This window comes from Nicotiana tomentosiformis, chromosome 8 (assembly GCF_000390325.3).
Source record: "Nicotiana tomentosiformis chromosome 8, ASM39032v3, whole genome shotgun sequence".
NCBI lineage: Eukaryota > Viridiplantae > Streptophyta > Magnoliopsida > Solanales > Solanaceae > Nicotiana > Nicotiana tomentosiformis.
This window is the reverse complement of record NC_090819.1, coordinates 100,327,155-100,333,154: the sequence shown is the minus strand read 5'-3', so window position 1 is coordinate 100,333,154 and position 6,000 is coordinate 100,327,155.

Below are 6,000 nucleotides of genomic sequence, written 5' to 3'. Positions count from 1 at the left end.
ATGTATAATATGTATAGTACGTGCACAATCTATACATCACCTTTTTCCTCTTCTTGTTATATCATGGGTATTTTTGCTTATGCAATATTATATTTTTCTAGATTGGATCACTAATTTTTATTTTTTTATTTTTATTAAAGATAAAAAAGGGATTGTAATTTGTATATAATAGGAAGAAGTTTGGTGGTTGTGGAGAAGACAATTGAGTTTCTCTTTTGTAATTTGGTGAAGTTTTTTGGCAATTTTTTTTAGTTTTTCTCTTTTGAAAAATATTTATTTTTTTTGAATTCACCAGCTTTTTAGATTTTTGACCGAATTGTTCTATTTGTGTAATTGTAAAAAACTTATTTGACTGAAATAGTTTTATACTTCACATTGCTTTGGATTGAAGATATATTTTTTATCAATGTAAATGAGATTTATAAGATAAAAAATTACTTGAAATACTTGATATGGGTTTAGAATGCGACTAGTGGGATTTTTATTTCACTGGATAGCTATTATAATTAGTTTTTGGCTTCAAATTGCATAACAAATTTGTGGGCTAGAAATTGTCAAAAATTTCAACCGAGCGGCTAAAAGTGAAATTGCCTCAATTTAGTTTGACAGTAGAAACCCAAAAACTTTGGCATTGTTTAGCCAAATTTAAAATAACCTACTTCCTATTGGTTCTCTTTATAACCCCCTCCCCCATTCTCTATAACCTACTTATCTTTTCTTTTCTCTCTCCTTTTATTTCTTCTTCTATCTCCCCTCTTCTTTCTCATGGTTTAGCGAAAATTATTATAAATTATACCAAAAAAAATCAATGGGATGAAAAGGTAAGGTTATTGACGATATAAATGTTTCTAGCATTTCCGGCACCGGTAATTTAGAGAGGAAAGCTGGAAGAGACAAGTTAGAGGAGGCCTAATTTCTACGGGACCTAACTATAGTTGTATGAACTTGACCAAGTATTTATGAGGGTTTTATTTTGAAGAGTCAAGATGAAGACACACGGGCTTAATCAAAAGGATACAACTGTGAACTTCTGAAAAGATGTATTGGGGATAATTTTGTAATAGAAATATGTAGATAATTTCTTTTCTATTTATTTATTTAGTGTTTGTTATAAGTTAGTTATAACAAATTGGGTCTGCCTCGCCAATGGCATCTTTGACTCTTGTATATAAGGATAGCTATACATTTTATAGAATACACAAAAAATCAATACAAGAAAAATTTCTCTGCAATGAATTTCTTAAATCTCTTTATGGTATCGAGAGCTTAGATCCATTTTTCATTTTGAAGTTTCCTGATATTTCTTCCTTGCTTCTTCTTCTTCTTCTTCTTCTTCTTCTTTTCTTTTCTTTTTCTACAGCTTTCTATATCTTCATATAATCCTCTCACTCTTTAGATCACTATGATTTTAACTAAGGGACAGCCTGCTAAAAGCATTGTTGAGCAGATTGATACATCATACTCTTATTTTCTTGCTTCTTCAGACTCCCCTGGTATGAACCTTATTACCACCAGTTTTGATGGCACAAGTTTTGGCAACGGAAAAAATAGGGTTTTAATTTCTTTGTCTGCCAATAACAAGCTTGGATTTATTAATGGTACATGCACCATGCATAAAAGGATTCAAATATGTTAGTGCATTGACAGAAGTGTAATGATATGGTGCTTGCATGGCTATTGAAATCTCTAAGCAAAGAGATAGCAGAAAGTGTTATACACTCACAAACATCAACAGAATTGTGAAATGATCTAGATGAAAGGTATGGACAAGTAGATGGTACAAAGCTTTCTAGCTGCAAAGGGAACTAAACAATATCGGCCTGGGCTCTTATGATGTGGCTGGATATTTCAATAAACTAAAAAAGATTTGGGATCAAATGAATGAGCTCAACACTTTTATGACTTGTAGTTGTGAATGCAAATGTGGCGCAGAGTCTCACAATTGTAAGGTCAATGAAGACCAAAAACTGGTCCAATTTCTCATGGGTTTAAATGATAGTTACAAAAGCACAAGAGAAAATATTTTGATGATGAAGCCACTACCTACTGCAGCACAAGCTTGTTCTATTGTATTGCATGAAGAATCACAAAGGCAGGTACACTCTAGCAATCAGATTTCTACCGATGCATCTGCTTTCCTTATAAATGGCCAGAAGTGGACAACTTAGAGGAAGATATTTGAACCTAAAGGGGGGGGGAGGGATCAAAATCATGCTGCAGAAGGAAATAAGAATGACTTATACTACAGATACAACAAGAAATCAGGACATGTGAAAGAGGACAACTACAAGCTAGTAGGATATCCACAATATTTTAAGTAAGCCAACAACAACAAACAGAGGAAGGGAAGTAATGCAACAAATCAATATGTCAATTCAACAATTTCAGAAGAGTCTCTTACTGTAGGAAATACAATTACTAACCTTGCTAGCAGCCAAAGTTTCACCAATGAGCAGTGTGAAAAGTTAGTTCAGTTGTTCCAGTCCATGTAGGATGTTTCTGGTGCCTCTAATTCTGAAGCTACTGCCAGTGCAAATCTGGCTGGTACAACAATTCCTTGTAACCTCTTTACTTCCTTTTTTCTCATTGTCAAACCAGAGATAATGGTAATATTTTTGCTTTCTTTTTTTCTAAACTAACCAACAGATTTTGGATAATTGACTCTGGTGCAACGCAACATATGATATTTGATAAAACTCTCCTGCACAATCTCAAAGCTCTTAGTACTCCAGTTTTAGTAATTTTTCCCAATTCATTCAAAGTTAAAGTTACCTTTACATACAACATTATTTGAGTCTAGTTCTTGAGTTGCATGATGTTCTTCTTGTTCCTACATTCAAGTATAATTTATTGTCAGTCTATAAGTTTTGTAATCAACTTGACTGCTTATAAAAAAATTTTCAAACTTGGTTGTGCAATTCAAGTCCCCTTAATGAACAAGGATCAAGCTTTTGGTGATGCAAATGCAGGGTTATATGTGCTGAGGAATAACACTTCAGAAATTGATCTTCCTTACCTCAAGCAGACTGTTCTAGCTCCTTTGAAAACAAGTCCAAAGTCTAGTTCTACTTCTATTGTTGAGTCTAGTTGTCCTTAGTCTTTATTTTTTTTTCCTCAGAGTCTGTTTCTTCAAGGCCTTTGTGCCAGAGTCAGTTGAGTCCTGTTTGTCATCAAGTTTCAAATATTAAAGAAAATATTTCAGTTCATAGTATCACATCTCTGCAAAAATTATGGCATTACAGATTGGGACACTTACCTTTTAATGCAATGAAACATATAAGACAGTTCCAAATTATTTATCAAACAAAGACTATTTTCCCTATGATGTTTGTCCTATGGCAAGACAATCAAATCTTCCATTTTCCATCAACTCAATTACTACTAAAAATTATTTTGATTTGATACATATTGATACATGGGGACCCTATAAGGTTCCACTTATAAAGATGAGAGGTATTTTCTTACTATAGTTGATGATTTTCTCTAGAATCACCTGGACTTTTCTACTTAGTTCCAAGTCTGATGCATTTTCCACCTTGAAAAGCTTTAAGGCACTAGTTGAGAGGCAATTTTCTGCCAAGGTTAAAATAGTAAAGTCTAATAATGCTTATGAGTTGGGGACTGGAGAGATGTCTAAAGATTTCTTTCTTTCACAAGGAATAATTCAGTAAACAACTTGTGTGGGGACTCCAAAGCAAAATGGAGTAGTAGAGCGTAAGCATAGACATTTATTGGAAACATGTAGAGCACATTTGTTTCAATCTCATGCACATAAGAAGTTTTGACGGAACAACCTTTTGGTAGCTACTCATTTGATAAACAGATTTCCGTCAAGAGTGCTTAAGAAATACCTTACCATGTTTTCTTTGGCAAAACACTTGATTATACCTACCTTAAACCTTTTGGAAACTTATATTTCATCTCTACTTTATCAGGAAATAGAGATAAGCTGGCACCTAGAGCAGTGCTGGGGTATTTCTGGGATATCCTTTTGGGAAGAAAGAGTACAAGATTTTAAACTTGAAACCTAATCAAATCTTTGTCTCTAGGGATGTTAAGTTTATTGAGAATATTTTTCCTTTTTCCTACTCTACACCATTAAGCAACTTGTTCCCTGCTTCTTTTACTGAGTCTACTGCCCATATACTTGATCCCATATTGCTTCCCCCTTTCTCTCCTCATCCTACCAAGTTTTTCCGGATGAATATTCCCGATACTCCCCCCAGCAAGACTGTGTCACCTATTTCTTCAACTCCTATGCCTTATTCTCTTACGAGCTCTTCTACTTCTTCTTCTTCTTCTTCTTCTTCTTCTTCTTCTTCTATCAACTACAACAATAATCTAGCAACTGAAGTATTTTCCTCAACACCTGGCGAGGTATTGCGTAGGTCATAACGAGAACATAATCCTCCTAAATTTTTATCTGATTACACTTGCTCTTCTTCCTTTTCTTTTGTTGCTTTAAGTTGTCATAATCAAACCCTTGTTACCTCAATTTTCCAAATACATGAACCAAAAGCTTACCAGCAAGCAGTTTTGCACCCCGAATGGAAGGATGCAATGGAAAAGGAATTTGAGTCATTGGACACCAACTGGGACTTGGGACATAGTTGAATTACCGCTAGGAAATACCCTGAAAATGGGTGTACAAGGTTAAATTAAAGTCAGATAAGACATTGGAATGATTAAAGGCAAGGCTAGTAATACGGGGTAATACTCAAAGAGAGAGATTAGACTATAACGAGACCTTTTCCAGTGGTTAAAATGACCACGATTAGATGCATTCTATCTATTGCAGTTAAAATGGATTGACATTTGTATCATTTGGATGTCATAATGCTTTTCTCCATGGCGACTTGGACGAGGAGGTATATATGCACTTTCCCCTGGTTTTTCCCAGCCTTTTTCATCACATGTTTGTCACCTCCGCAAATCATTGTATGGTCTCAAGCAGGCTTTACGACAGTGGTATACTCGCCTATTTGCTGCTTTGGGTGCTAGAGGTTTTCTATCCTCACTCAACGACTATTCTCTTTTCTTAAAGTGACTGGAATTTGATCACTATTCTTGCTGTTTATGTTGACGACATCTTGATCACTAGAAACAATAAGAAGAAAATTGATGAGATTAAGAAATTTTTGGAATGTGAATTCAAAATTAAGGATCTTGAGGAGGATCATTATTTTTTGGGTTTAGAACTTATCCGTGAAGATGGAGGATTACTCGTAACACAAAGAAAGTTTGCTTTAGATTTATTTACAGAATTTGATTGTTTGGAATCTCGGCCTGCTTCTACACCTTTGGAGCCTTCTTTGAAGCTTAGCTCTGCTTGTGGAAATCCTCTTCCTAATCCAATTACATACAAGAGACTTATCGGAAAATTAAACTTTTTGACCACTACAAGGCCAGACCTTTCTTTTGTCGTTCAATCACCCAGTCAATACATGCATGCCCCATGCTCTGGACACTATCGGGCTGCTATACATACACTCGATCTCTCTGTAAAGATCCTGGTATAGGATTGCTTATTTCACCTGAGAAACCATACCACCTTCTGGCTTTTTTGCGATTCTGACTGGGCTTCTTACTCCGACACCCGTCGTTCCGTGAGTGGATTCTTTATCAGCTTGGGTGGATCTCCCATCTCTTGGAAATCCAAGACACATCATGTTGTTGCCCTTTCATCGGCTGAGGCTGAATACAGATCTATGCGTCGGCTCGTCGGAGAAATTGCTTGTGTCATTAGATTGCTTCAAGATCTTAATGCTCCGCCATTGTTACCCGTTCCTCTTCACTGTGATAATCAATGCGGCAATTCACATAGCAAAAAATCCAGTCTTTCATGAATGAACGGAGCACATCGAGCTTGATTGCCACTTCATTCGTGAAAAATTACTGGATGCATTGATTTTTCTCTCATTTATACCTTCTTCCGCTCAACTTGATGATTTGTTCATGAAAGCTTTAGGTGGACCTCTTCATCATCCAACGTTGGGTAAG